The sequence below is a fragment of the Lissotriton helveticus genome, chromosome 3_1 (genome assembly GCF_964261635.1).
Source record: "Lissotriton helveticus chromosome 3_1, aLisHel1.1, whole genome shotgun sequence".
In the NCBI taxonomy this organism is placed as follows: Eukaryota; Metazoa; Chordata; class Amphibia; order Caudata; family Salamandridae; genus Lissotriton; species Lissotriton helveticus.
Genome location: NC_136061.1, coordinates 714,176,832 through 714,192,293, shown reverse-complemented (window position 1 = coordinate 714,192,293; position 15,462 = coordinate 714,176,832). Strand labels below are relative to the sequence as shown.

The 15,462-nt window shown below is 41.7% G+C and overlaps 1 long non-coding RNA gene across 1 annotated transcript in view; it reads left to right on the top strand.

Moving 5' to 3' along the window:
* The first annotated feature begins 4,402 nt into the window (after positions 1–4,402).
* LOC144822880 (uncharacterized) overlaps positions 4,403–15,462 on the top strand; it is a 69,044-nt gene continuing 57,984 nt past the window's right edge. Inside the window, exons 1-2 of the long non-coding RNA XR_013608714.1 lie at positions 4,403–4,645; positions 9,224–9,374. This is a non-coding gene — a long non-coding RNA (uncharacterized LOC144822880). The remainder of the gene's footprint in view (positions 4,646–9,223; positions 9,375–15,462) is intronic.

Genomic DNA, 15,462 nt, shown 5'->3' with positions numbered 1-15,462 from the left:
AGGGCACTCAGCCCCAGAAATTTGAGCATAAGCAACAAGATGATACACACGACCCCTATAATTCCGCTCGCGGGATCTGGGGCGCTGGCTTGAAAACACAGAGCATGCTGAAATGCTTTAACATTAGGAAAGGCCCATGTTGTGATGCTATTGTACACCACCGTAACATTGTTTCACCCACAGACATAAGTTAACCGCATCGCTGCTAGAGCGATTCCCCTGCTGTGCTGGACAGCAATAAAAACGGGTGAGGTCATGACGAGCTCAGCTCGTCATGAGCACAGGAGCACTGTTGCAATGTGTAGCACTATAAATAATGAAATGAAAAAGGGACAAACTGTATAACACTGCCGTGAAAAGGAACTACAGGTTCGAAACGCGTAGGCCCTCACAGTTTTGAAATAAATATTCTTGAAAATTACCAAGTGGAGTGCCACGAGGGATTTTGCGTGGGATTTATATATATATATATGCAGAGATGTCGGCTGACAACGTCCGTAATCGGGAAGCAGCAGCTTTGACTATGTTTTCCGACGACTCTCCGGTCCCCGATAACATCCGGAGGCGGACTAATGAGGGAGTGAGCAGTGGCAGTAACACATTAAGGGACATTTTCAAAGTACTGGAAAATAAATCCAGAAGTGAGCAGGCTAAATGGTGGGAGTCAAAATCCCTACAGCGGTACATTGATGTTAACCGAATACCCCGTGGCCTCCGGATTCTGACAGCACCCACATACGAAGATCCCAACCCCGAATTAATGAAGGAGTGGGCGGAAATTAACTTGGAAGCGTCCCGCCGGCAAGTGCTTGTTTTGATCAAATATGCTGATATTGACAGGGCGGTGCTTCTGGGTGAAATTGCTACGCTGTATGAACAAATAGAATCTATGGGGGAACCGGAAGAAAGAGCAAGATTGTTAAAAGAAATGAAAACACGTTTAAACAAAGAAGAAGCGAAAATAATGGAATGTAAGACATTTAAGTTCCAAAGGGACCGTACAGACTACGAGTTGGGGCAAATATTCACGTTTTCTAGGAAATATGATGCAATGCGGCGACCTGCCCCCAAACCAGTTGTGAAACCGAGAGGCAATGCAAAACAAAAGCAACAAAGTGACTCGTCTGCCTCAGCATTAAGCTCAGATGTAGAGAGCGAATCGGAAACGGACCGACGCAGGAATGCAGCTGCCAGTACCCAAGCCATACTATCTTCGGGACAAGAAATTAGTTTTTTATGTCAGGAAAGACTACAGACATTGAGGCCAAGGATATGGCAAGATTACACCGGCAAAGGTCAAACTACATACGCAGGCAGAGGCTCAGGGTGAGGAAAAGGCGGCAACTATCAAACGCCGAAGAAAGGCAGAGGTCAGTGGGTGGCAAATCAGAAATCATGAAGGGTCCTTCCAATCGAACAGTAATAAACCTGACATCACTTAAGCTATCTGGGGAGGAGGAATGGATTTTGGGCCTGGGCCTCTCCTATGCACCGGCCTGTAATTTCAATTACCCAGCCACCAGATGTGACATTTACAAAGCTGTTCGCAAATTGAAACTGCGCAAATTTTTCACGTTGAAAACAATGAATAAGAATAAGAACATGCCAGAACAACTTGAGGTCTTGGCAGACATACCGGGGACCCCGGTTCCAGAAGAAATTACGGAGTTGTGGAACACTGATGGGCTCGGATACGGAGAACGGGTGTCCAAGAAATCGCCCCTTGGTGAAATTGACAAATTGGGGAATCGTATATCCACTGTTTCACCATTCAAACCCCAATCTACATTTACCCAGGTGATGCCCCGCGACGCCATTGATATTTTTCACGAAAATACTGTCAAACAGTTGAAGGTACTGCAGAGGAATACTTGCATGCATATGAATAAGAGGATGGATAAATTAACGCAGGAATATCGAGCACTTGTTGCACGGCTCTTCAAGGATAGAAACATCATTGTCCGGGGGAGCGACAAAGGAGGTAATGTGGTCCTCATGACCAGGCAGCAGTATGATGGGAAGCATACTTACAATTAAATGACCGCCAATGCTATGAACGGACAAACACTGCAGCATTAAATAAGACAAAAATTGACTTCCATAAGAAATTGGTCAAGTGGAAAATGGCAAAACTTCTATCTGAGGCCGAATACAAATACTTGAAAAATGACAACCCTGTAACACCGTGTTTGTACTTTATCCCTAAGGTCCACAAGGATGTCAACAACCCCCCTGGCAGACCCATCATCTCTGCCAGGCGTTAGTGTGCACTGCCAAACCCTTATAACATGATTTCAAGGGCTGCACCCGAGGTGGTTCTGAATGTTTACCACGCCAACCGCTTCATTACTATGGTGGTTGGCCACTTCCCGTTGGTATAGCGACTATTGCGCTTTCTACACCCATGGTTCATGCATTGCATAATGTAAAGGTGTTTTGATTCAATCATCCTCTGTTCTCCACCTGCGTTTGTTTGGGATCCCATGAGGACCATCTTAACTGTGTGCTTATATGCCCCCACTCCAGGAAGCTTGCCCATCACCCCTTCTTGTCCTGATGAAGACCCTTTTCTAAGGGACTACTGATCCAACACCTTTTTGGGTCGAAAAGTAGACTACCAAGCTCCGTACCAGCTTCTACCCCTAGCACGAATTGTACTGATGACTTACGAAGTTTGGTTGCTCAAAATTTCACGATCATTTGATGCTCCTGTTTGAAGCCAGGTGTAAATTTTGTTTTCTTTTTGCTTTTAAACAAGTATGTTTGACCTGCATCACGTTCCCTACCTTGCACCACTTCCTACCACTCAACGTTTCCCCCCTGTCCCTTTCCCTGTCATTGGGCACTACTATTGGTCAAGTAAATTATCCATGTAATGTAGCTAAAGATTATTGTTAGTACTCTGTGATTAAATAACACTGTACTCTAAAGGAAATGTATCTCATGTGCTTTATCTATCCTCCCGTTCTGGGACCCCTCTCTCTGTATTACTACATACCCAGGTCCCAGTGACTTCTCTTTGGGTTGACTCTACTTTGTGTAAAATATTCAAAACTTAGCAACAAGATTAAAAATGCCATTAACTCGACCTGGAGCGTCCTAAATGATAACCAGCTAGGCAAACTGGAAAAACCATTGTTCGCATTTGAAAGAAATAACAATCTGAGACAGGACCTGGTGCATACATACAGAGACGGCCCCAAACAACATCAACTCACAATTGCAGGCAATACAGCGGTGGGCAACTATAAATGTCATAGTTTCCTAATGTGCGATCAGTATATTCTGGGAAAGGAGTATACTTATAATGGACACACCCTGAGACCCAGAACACGAAACAATTGTAGAACGAAAAATAATGTATTTTTAATGGTATGCCCATGCAATTTAGGTTATGTGGGCGAGTCGGCACGAGAGGTCCGTGTCCGATTACTGGAACATAGGTCAGCCATTAAAAATAAAAAACCTAACGCCTCTCTAGTGGACCATTTTTATAAAAAAAGCACATACCCTTGTAGATTTTAAGTGGTTCATCATTGAACATATGGAGGGTAACAGGAGGGGTGGTGACCTTACAGTAAACAGAAAAAATCGGGCACAGTGTTACATTTGCATTCTCAATACCATTAGAAATGGTTTAAATATGAAGGAGGATTGGATGCGTATAGTAGAAAGTTAAATAGAGTTTCCATTGAAGTCTGAATATCATAGAAACATTTTTTTTAGTGACAGGAAAGAGAGTGTTTTCTGTGGGGTGTGGGCCACGGTCGGATGATATGTATGTACCGGCCATACATTCATCTTGCTGTGCATACACTCTCACACTGTCACTCTTCAATAAGGTATTTTATTTAAAAAAAATTGTCATCACATACAAACAGCTTGTTTGGGAGTATCTTTTAGCATGATGTATTGTGAAAATAAATGCATACAATAAGGAAGGAAGGTCCATGTAAAGAAAAGAAAAAAAGTGGTTTGGTATTGAGATATACCATGTGCTTGGCATTATATATTGTTATGCACATGTTCTATATATGTATGTACACACAGTATTGAGTATCTTCGGCCTAGTATAAGTATAACTTTAGCATTAACTTAGTCGGCACTGTGTACACAAAGATATACATTTATCCTAAATTTAAGCGGTCATATACCCCAATAGATTTATTTGTCAATATATAGTCATTAAAGTAACCATCGCGGTGATTTACTTACATTTCTTATCAGCTTGTTATTTAGGACTGAGTACAGGAATGGTTGCCCTTTTAACCATAATATTTTAGGGTGGGGTCCACCAAGGATGGGAGAGGTGGTGTTTCCCGTTTAATTAGCCCTGAACTGAAGGGCCCAAATTGGTCGAATGTCAGCATGCCGGCTGGGATTGAGTGCAGGAACCATTGCCCCTTTAACTATGTTATCCCAGGGCAGGGCCCACCGAGAGAGCAGGAGAAATGACGTATCCCTGTCGTTGACCCTGAACGAACGGGTGCTGCGGAGATGACGTAAGCGCCATTACAGGTGTTTTGATTTTGGCAGTATAATTAAAGTGAAGGTCGGGCGCGGTCTCCGTGTACAAAAAATTCCTGTATCTCGGAGGTGCCGCTCACGCCATTGAGGACCAGGATCGCATCTTATTGTATGCTAGGTAAGCCCGGGCTCTGAGGACATGCCAGTCAGATAGGATGTAAATCCCTAGGGGGAGGGTGATTGGTTTACCCCGCTACGAAGTTTAGTTTTAGTTTTAACTTGGAGAGTGAGTGCTGGCGATTTTTACTTAAAACTTCCGGTGACAGTTGGATAAGATTGGACTTAAATCCTTAGGGGGAGGGTGATTGGTTTACCCCGCTCTGAAGTTTAGTTTTAACCCGGAGAGTGAGTGTAGGCGGTTTTACTTAAAAATTCCGGTTGGTGAGAAACCGCAAAGAATTATTTAATAACAAATGACAGAAGCTATATTACTCCGGTTTATGTGTAATGGCAGCATGTATGTGAGAGGGATACAGTGGCCCCAGTATACAGGATATTGGTTACACGTGATATTTTGAAGTTCGTGGCTGTTCCATCTAATAACCGCAGTGAGTCATTTATTGTAGGGTTGCAACAAGAAAGGAAGGATCCCCTTGTGGCTTTGTTTTTTCTTATTATGGCAACTACTGCGTATAGTGTGGAGTATAGGGATTACCCAGTCTGTAGAGAAACAGAATGAAGGTTGTGGTGTATCCCTCTAATGAAAATGTAGGGCACCTTTTTATTTATATATTCTAAGGTCCCGCTGTATTTGGACAGAATTGAGGGTCCAACTTATGGGAGGAATCAGGACTAACAGGCGTATCGTTCCTCTTTTTAACCCAAAGTTTAAGCCCATCTCTCCAACAGATGTTAACCTTTGGTGAGTGTGAATGCGGTGTTTATGATTCAGGCAAAGAGCTCAACAGTAGGGGCATTGATTGTTTCTTTTTATATATATATAGACATATTACCTACTGGCGGTCGCCAGTAGGTAGTTATAGTTAGGACCTAGTTTCCATAGGAAATCCGCAACATTCTATTTGGAATAACTTTTGCGCCGGTTGACGAATCTTCGCGAAATTCTCCTTCCTCAAAAGTTTAGGGGTGATTCGTGAAGCGAGGGACGAGAAAAAAGGGGGGTCCCAATCCGTGTTTTCCCCATGCAAATTTCCATAGGGACCTTTAGACACGGCTACAGACTGAACTGCTGAACGGAATTACACCAAATTTGGCAAAAAGGTAGAGTTTGGTTAGCAGATTACACTTTTTTTTAAATGGTGTAAACCCGTTCAATAGTTCCTGAGGAAAGTAAAATCATAGATATATCTATAGACGAAGTACCGTTAGCGTACCTTTCCGAGCACAAGCTTTATGCTAATTGGCTGTCAACACTCCAAACCAGGAAGTGTTGACAGTCATCGTGTGCCTCGGTAGAACTGAGGCACAAGAAAGCAGTGAAGGAAACCACGCAAAAAATCGCGGGATACGCGTACGGTACGCGTATCCCGCGAAAAAAAAAAGAAAAACCCGAAGTCTGATTTTTTTTTTTAATTAGCCCCCGGGGGGGGGGGGGGGCAAATCCCGGGGGCAATATTGTTTATTATAATGGGGGGCCAAGAGGGGCCCCCATCCCTGGGGACCGCCACCCCACGGGGCTTGAATGTTATGTATGCGGGGGCTCACGGCCCCCCCACAGCCCCAAAGACCGCCACCCCCTTGAGCTTCTTTTTCTTTAATAATAATGGGGGGTCCAGAGGGGCCCCCAACCCTGGGGACTGCCACCCCCGGGTCTTTAATATTATGTAAGCGGGGGGTTCCCCAAATAATAAAAAAAAAAAAAAAGAGGATGCAGGCCAGCCCCGGGGATGGGGCCTTAAGTGGCCTGAGGGGGGCCCAAAAAAAAGAAAAAGAAGGGGGGTTACACAGCCCCCCATCTTAAAAACAAACCACCCCCCCAAAAAACGGGATCGGGGAGGAGGCCACGCCCCCTCCCTGCACCACTCTGCAAACGCGCCCCCTGGTGCGTTTGCAGAAGGGGAAGTAATTCCCCTTGAGTACTGAAGGTCCCTGGGGGTCAAGTAGCCCACCAGGAACCTCCAGTATGCGCCAGGGGACTGCCTTGCAGAGAGGTGTAATGAGGCCACACCCCTTTTTACACCTATCTGCAACACAGCCCCCTGGTGCATACTGGAGGTTCCTGGTGGGCTAGTTGGTCCCCAGGGGCCCCCAGTATCCAAGGGGATTTAGTTCCCCCTCTGGAAAGGTGCCAAGGGACTGCATTGCAGAGAGGTGTAATGAGGCCACGCCCCTTTTTACACCTCTCTGCAATGCAGCCCCCTGGCGTATACTGGAGGTTTGTGGTGGGCTAGTTGGCCCCCAGGGACCCCCAGTATCCAAGGGGATTTAGTTCCCCCTCTGGAAACGCGCCAGGAGGCTGCGTTGCAGAGAGGTGTAATGAGGGCACGCCCCTTTTACACCTCTCTGCAATGCAGCCCCCTGGCGCATACTGGAGGTTCCTGGTGGGTTAGTTGGCCCCCAGGGACCCCCAGTCTTCAAGGGAATTTAGTTCCCCCTCTGGAAACGCGCCAGGGGGCTGCGTTGCAGAGAGGTGTAATGAGGCCACGCCTCTTTTTACACCTCTCTGCAACGCAGCCCCCTGGCGTATACTTGAGGTTCCTGGTGGGCTAGTTGGCCCCCAGGGACCGCCATTATTTTATTTATTTAAAACATTTATAAAGCGCCTGACTCACCCCGAATGGAGTATTTCCGCGCATGATGACAACAAGCAATACAACACAGGAAAAGAATAGGAGCTAAAAAAGATGAGTCTTAACCTTTTTCCTGAATGTCAAATAGTTGGTATTCAGGCAAAGATCCAAAGGCAGCTGATCCCATAGAAGGGGGGCTATGTAAGTGAAGGATTTTCCTCCCAGTCTGGATAGCTTAATTCGAGGAACGACTAGTAGGCCTTTTCCCTCAGAACGAAGTGTGCGAGATGGGATATATTTGATGAATTTTTCAGCCAAATAGGTAGGAGCCATCTGATTGAGGCCTTTGAACACAAGGCAGCACACTTTAAAATGAATTCTCTTCCAAATAGTAAGCCAGTGTAAGTTATGTAGTAGGGGAAGAGATGGGGCTCGTCTGGGTGCACTGGTCACCAGACGTGCAGCAGTATATTGCACTACGGCAAGCTTTGTTAGAATCCTTGGCCGAAATCGGCAAAGCATTACTATAATCCAAGCGACTAAGAACTAAGGCATGGATTAGTGTTTTCCGAGTACTAATTGGAAGGAAATTAAAGATCTTACGAAACAAACTCAGCGCATAGAAGCAGGATTTTTTAATAGTTGCTATATGAACGTCCAGGTTAGGATCTCTGTTTACTAGGACCCCTAGGTTTTTAACAACTGTTTTAGGTGTAGGAGCAGTACCTAGTTTTTCTGGCCACCAACTAGGAGACCACCTATTAACAGCATCCTTAAAGAGCATGATTTCCGTTTTTCCTGCGTTTAACTGCAGGAAGTTATTCTTCATCCAGGAGGTAATCGTTTTCATGCCTTCCAAGAATGCGTTCTGGATGTTGGGGGTATATTTATTGTAAGTAAAGATCATTTGCGTGTCGTCCGCATAGGAAATTGGGGAAAACCCAATTTTCCTAAGAAGTTGCTAAGGGGGCGACATACACATTGAATAAAGACGGGCTAAGACAAGAGCCCTGAGGTACCCCTTTCGTGACATGGCTGATCTTAGATTTAAAAGGGCCTAGGTTCACTATTTGTGTCTTATCTGTCAGGAAATCTTGTATCCAGTTCAAGGCAGTGTGCTGGACACCTGTAGAGCGTAATCTTTCCATTAGTATTTGGTGAGAGATAGTATCGAATGCGGCGGATAGGTCGAGCAGCACAAGAATTACTGCCTGACCTGCATCCGCCAGCATTCGAATGTCATCCGTTACCTCGACCAAAGCAAGACGAAAACCAGACTGGGAATAGTCCAGACAGTTGTTGGATTCCAGATAAGCTGAAATATGGGTATTAACATGTTTCTCTAGCAGTTTACTGTATAGAGGTAGCAGAGAAATAGGATGATAATTAGTTATGATGTCCGAGGCCAATTTGGTGTTTTTATGAATGGGCATAATTTGAGCAACTTTCCATGCTTTGGGAAGTTGGCCTTTTTTAATGGAATGGTTGAAAATGGAACTGAGAGGTTCTGCCAATTCAACAGCTAATTTTTTAGCAAATTTGGCAGGAATTAGATCAGTTGGAGAGTCGGATTTTGCAATTTAAATAGAAGTTCTGTGTCCTGAGCTGTCAGCAATGGAAATTCTTTAATGGTTCCCTGTCCGAGACGATCAAAAGATTGGACAGTGCCAAAGTCGCACTTATTATTATCAGAAGAGGTTATGTTAATATATATATCCTCATATTTTGAGAGAAAGTAGTCTGGAATTTTATCACTGAGGAGTTGGGTGGGTTCTACTTCTGTGTTAAGGGCTTTGGCGGTTGACAAAGGTATTAAGAATATGAAAAAGCATTTTGGGGGAGTTGCCTGATTGTTCCAGTTGCATAGTAATATGGCGTTTACGTGCATATTTGACGTTTTTATGATATGTAACAAATGCCAATTTATATAGTTCCTTGGTTACAGAATCCTGGGTGCGCCGCCAATTACGTTCGAGTTTTTTACAGTTTCTCTTCTCCATCCTAAGATCAGATGTATACCAGGTGGTTTGAATGCGGCTTGACACAGTGTTAGATGTTTTCTCCGGGATTAGCGCATCCAAAGAAGTTTCCACCGTGTTGTAAAAGGACGCATAGTGATTGTCCACTGTGACAGGACCAGATTTCAGCTCATTCCAGGTGAGCATTTCACCAAATTTATTAGGAGATAATTTGTGCCAGTGTCTGAAGGTTCTGTTGGTTGGGGTCTTCTTTACTATCTGTTTCCTAGGATTTAAAAGGTCAAAAGAGACCATAGAATGGTCTGACCATGTAAGCGGATGAGTGCAAGGGGACTTAATCCCCCAACTTAGAACGTGCTACGGGGCGTGTTTGCACAGTGGTGAAGGTAGGGGGCGGGGCTTGAGGTGATATGTGTGCAAACACGCCCTGTGGCGCGTTTTAAGTTGGGGGAATTAATTCCTCTTCAATCTAGAGGTCCCCTAGGGGCCAACTAGCCCAACAGGTACCAATAGTAAGTGCCACAGAGCTGCGTTACAGAGTGTTGTAAAAAGGGGACGTGGCCTCTGAACACTTCTTTGCAACGCAGCTCCCTGGCGCAAACTGGAGGTACCTGGTGGGCTAGTTGGCCCACAGGGGACCTCAGGATTGAAGAGGAATTAATTCCCCAACTTAAAACGCGCCATAGGGCGTGTTTACACACATGTCACCTCAGGCCCCGCCCCCTTCCTTCACTATTGAGCAAAATATTCCTCTAAAATCAGCCGAACTACGAATTCCAATTTACTCACCTGTTATCACGAGAGACGTCAGTGCTGCATCTTTGAGCCCAGTACAGACCCTGAAAAGTAAATCTAAGTGTACTTACCAGTAACTTGTATTTCCTTCCATAGGAATCTATTGTGTGGTTTTCACCAGAAAAGTTTCTATGGGGCGATTATGATCGCGGATAATCCGCATCCTCCAGGATGCGGATTAACCGCTGCGGACTGGATTAGGATGGCTGGGAGATATTTTTTCAGTCCGCAGCTTTTTCGCCGGGGTCGCCTTCTGACCGTGGCGGAAAAGCTCTAACATGGCTGACGGTGTCTATCAGACACCGGCAGGTATATTAGGATGGCGGCGGTCCTATGCCTTTCCACGGCAGCATTTCCGCCGTGGAAAGGCATACGGTCTTCTCTTTGGGGGCCCGTTGCGGGCCCCCAGGGGTGAAGGGGAGGTGGAGGGTGCACATGGAGGGTACCTATGGTACCCCCCTGCCTTTGCGTGCACAAAGCGGCAGGCACCACGCGGTGCCTGCCGCATCGTGCATGCAAAGGTCAACATGCACTTTTTAACCTTGCGGCGGGTGCTGCTACAAGCAGCACCCGCCGCAATGTTAAACATACAGGATGTGACAGCCAGGGTGGCGGTCACATCCTAATTTGCACGGAGGGACACCCCCGCTGCCCCTGCGGATGGTCCCTCCACCTCTGGGGTGGTGGACGGACGCAGGTCCGTCCCCCATCCTTATAGGGCCCTAGGTGTCTGTTTTCGAAATGTACAAATATTCCTCTAAAATCAGTCGAACTATGAATTCCGATTTACTCACCTGTTATCAGAAGAGACCTCTGTACTGCATCTTTCATCCCACTTCTGATCCTGAAAAGTAATTCTAACCATACTTACACTAACTTGAATTTCCTTCCATAGGCTAACATTGACTGGTTTCACTTGGAAATTCTTCTAAGTGTGGAGTTTTGGAACTTTAAAAAATTCCTCTAAAATCAGCCGAAGTACGGATTCCAATTTACTCACTTGTTATCAGGGGAGACCTCAGTGCTGCATCTTTCAGCCCACTACGGATCCTGAAAAGTAATTCTAACCATACTTACAGTAATTTGAATTTCCTTCCCTAGGCTAACATTGACTGGTTTCACTTGGAAATTCTTCTAAATAAAAATAAAATGTATTACAATTTCAATATTTTCAAAAAAAATCCCCAATTTTTATTAAAAATATGTAATGCAATTTAAAAAATAAAATATCTAAAAATAAATACTTTAAAACAATGTAGTAAATCAGTATAAAAAAATATAATAATTAATACATTTAAAAATTATCATTTACAAAACCTTTGAAATTCACTGAAAAAAACCATAGGTTTCAGCCACGTTATGGTTAGGAATTAGCATTTAAAAAACCTTGGAAATTCACTGAAAAAACCATAGGTTTCAGCCACGTTATAGTTAGGAATTAGCATTTAAAAAACCTTAGAAATTCACTGAACAAAACCATAGGTTTAACACATGTTATAGTTAGCTGGACATTTTACTCATACAAAACCATTGAAATTCCCCCGTTATAGTTAGTTCAGCTAACTATAACTCGCTCGCCCGCAATGCACTGATGATGACGTTACATATTACATCACTCATGACATGGTCAGTGACATCACTCATGACATCACTGATGACATCTCAAATGACATCGAAAATTTTCAAAAAAATGGAGATACCAATACCAGTTACAACAACCTATTAGTTAATTCCAACATCTACATACACATCCACTCATTTACCAACAGTTGTATATAGTCACTCAAACATGTACTCACTCATATGTAATCATACACCTATACATCCTGTTACACACCGATACTCATCCATAGACTTACTCACACACATACTCACACATCAAACATCCATTTACTTGCATATACAGCTATACACACACCATTACACTTACTTCTACAGAAAGGCACACATACTTACTCTCTTAAACACTCACTTATAGAAACACATACTTATTTATACAGGAACTCTTCCAATCTCTCACTCTCACATATACTCACTTATATACATCAATACTCACATATACTAGTTTAAAACATATATAGTTACTCATAAAGATACTATTGAGACTGTCATTCACTCACTAACACACCCATACACACACTCATCCCCATACAGTCCTGCACACATGCTGTCTTCAAAACACTTACAAACAGTGAGTCAGTCATTCATGCATCTGTGCGCTAAGTGATACCCCCACCAAACCATACAGACACTCATTCTCGTACTCAAAAAACAACTAATAACTCATATAGACACTCATGTAGCTACTCACCAATCCATGCAGCCCCTTATACACAAAGTGAGACACTGATACAGATATTTACATATTTAAACTTTTCTCGCTAATACTTGTATTCACTAAGATACACTTAATAAGTCAGTTATACAATCAATTCTTAAAAAAAACATCAATTTAGACACTTATTTACCCATGTATTCATCCATCGACCTTTAGATGTACATATATAAAAAATATTTATTTTCAGAAAGAACCACATTCACTGGATGATGTCATCAGTGATGTCATTTGAGATGTCATTAGTGATGTCACTGACCATGTCATGAGTGATGTAATGTGTGACGTCATCAGCAGTGCATTGCAGGTGCGCGAGTTATAGTTAGCTGAACTAACTATAACAGTGGAATTTCAATGGTTTTGTATGAGTGAAATGTCCAGCTAACTATAACGTGTGTGAAGCCTATGGTTTTTTCAGTGAAAATATATATATATTTATTTAAAAATGTTGCATACACTGATTAGATATCAGTCGAAAAAGGCGCGATGCCGAAATGCGTCCAGTTTTGTTTGTCTGTGAATTACGAGAAATAAATATTGGAAAGAATCTCAAGCCTGGAGTGCGATCCATTCCTTTCACTGTTGGGAGAGGAAATTGAGCGTTAATAATATATATATATATATATATATATATATATATATATATATATATATATATATATATATATATATATATAATCTTTACTATGTCTACTATGTAACGGCACTATGCACTTTAAAAACGGTATGCCAGCCCCCATGACGGTGTCATGTGATCAAGGCTTCGTTAAGCCGAAACGTGTCATGGCAGTTTGGTGTTGGGCTAAACAATAAATAATCTGCACTATTCCTGGGTCTCGCCTCGTCTGTTCTGGCTGATTTGCTGACTTTCGGACGTCCACATACCATATATATATATATATATATATATATATATATATATATATATATATATATATATATATATATATATATATATATATATATATATTTTTTTTCACTGAAAAAACCATAGGTTTCTCACACGTTATAGTTAGGAATTAGCATTTAAAAAACCTTGCAAATTCATTGAAAAAAACCATAGCTTTCATAGATGTTATAGTTAGCTGGACATTTCACTCATCTCATCTCCAATGACATCACTGATGACATTATCCAGTGAATGTGTCTTTCTGAAAAACAAATATTTTTTATATATGTATATCTAAAGGTCGATGGAAGAATAAATGGGTAAATTAGTGTCTAAATGAATGTTTTTTTTGTAAAATTGATTGTATAACTGACTTATTAAGTGTATCTTAGTGAATACATGTATTAGAGAGTAATGTTTAAATATGTTAATATCTATATCAGTGTCTCACTTTGTGTATAAGTGGCTGCATGGGTTGGTGAGTAGCTACATGAGTGTCTATATGAATTATTAGTTGTTTTTTGAGTATCAGAATGAGTGTCTGTATGGTTTGGTGGGGGTTATTACTTAGCGCACAGATGCATGAATGAGTGATTCACTGTTTGTATGTGTTTTGAAGACAGCATGTGTGCAGGACTGTATGGGTGGGTGAGTGTGTGCATGGGCGTGTTAGTGAGTGAATAACTGTCTCAATAGCATATTTATGAGTAACTACATATGTTTTAAACTAGTATATGTGAGTATTGATGTATATAAGTGAGTATATGTGAGAGTGAAAGATTGGAAGAGTTCCTGTATAAATAAGTATGTGTTTCTATAAGTGATTGTTTAAGAGAGTAAGTATGTGTACGTTTCTGTAAAAGTAAGCGTAGTGCTGTGTATATAGCTGTATATGCAAGTCAATGGATGTTTGATAGTTTATTTGCATTTGTGAGTATATGTGTGAGTAACTCTATGGATGAGTATTGGTGTAACAAGATGTATAGGTGTATGAGTACATATGATGAGTGAGTACATGTATGAGTGACTATATAGAACTGTTGGTGAATGAGTGGATGTATATGTAGATTTTGTAATTACTGAATAGGTTGTTGTAACTGGTATTGATATCTCCATTGTTTTGAAAATTTTAGTTTCTATTTTTCAATGTGTTTATCAAAGGTTATATTACAGTGAGAGGAGGTCTGCCACTCTTTTACAAGGATGATGTCATCAGTGATGTCATTTGAGATGTCATCAGTGATGTCATGAGTGATGTCACTGACCATGTCATGAGTGATGTAATATGTGACATCATCAGCAGTGCATTGCGGGTGCGCGAGTTATAGTTAGCTCAACTAACTATAACGGGGGAATTTCAATGGTTTTGTATGAGTGAAATGTCCAGCTAACTATAACATGTGTGAAACCTATGGTTTTTTCAATGAATTTGCAAGGTTTTTTAAATGCTAATTCCTAACTATAACGTGTGTGAAACATATGTTTTTTTTTAGTGAATTTGCAAAGTTTGTTAAATGCTAATTCCTAACTATAACGTGTGTGAAACCTATGGTTTTTTCAGGGAATTTGCAAGGTTTTTTAAATGCTAATTCCTAACTATAACGTGTGTGGAACCTATGTTTTTTAGTGAATTTCAAAGGTTTTGTAAATGATAATTATTAAATGTATTAATTTTTGTATTTCTTTGTTTTTATACTAATTTGTTAAATTTTATTATAAATATTTATATTTATTTTATTTTTATAATTATATTTCACATTCGTATAACAAAACTAAATTCAAAAATAATTTTTTGTTGATAACATTTTTAAATAGTATTTTAAAATTAAATTCTATATAATTCCTTTTTTTTTTTTTTTTTTTAATTTGTATTTATTGTTGCATCAAGACATACACATTGGCAGGAGTAATCAGTCGTCAGTGTAGCGTCAACATTCAGCTACATCCAACCGCTAGCGCAACTGTTCCATTTTTATTTGCAACTTTCAACTTTTAGGGTCATAGATTGGAAATTCAGCAGCATTCAATATATACATCGTCTTGCTTAATCATGGTAGTATAGCGGTTAAAGCCCTGTACTCCACAGTTCGCATATCTATTGTTCATGCCGGGAGAGCACGGGAATCCCGGAGCCTTTCCTGTCACTGCGCATCCCTACCACTCCTGTCACCCCTCATCTGTGTCATCTTCCTCCCCTGAACTGTCTATATCCTCCTCTTCAGGCAGTGGCTCACACAGATCCCCCCT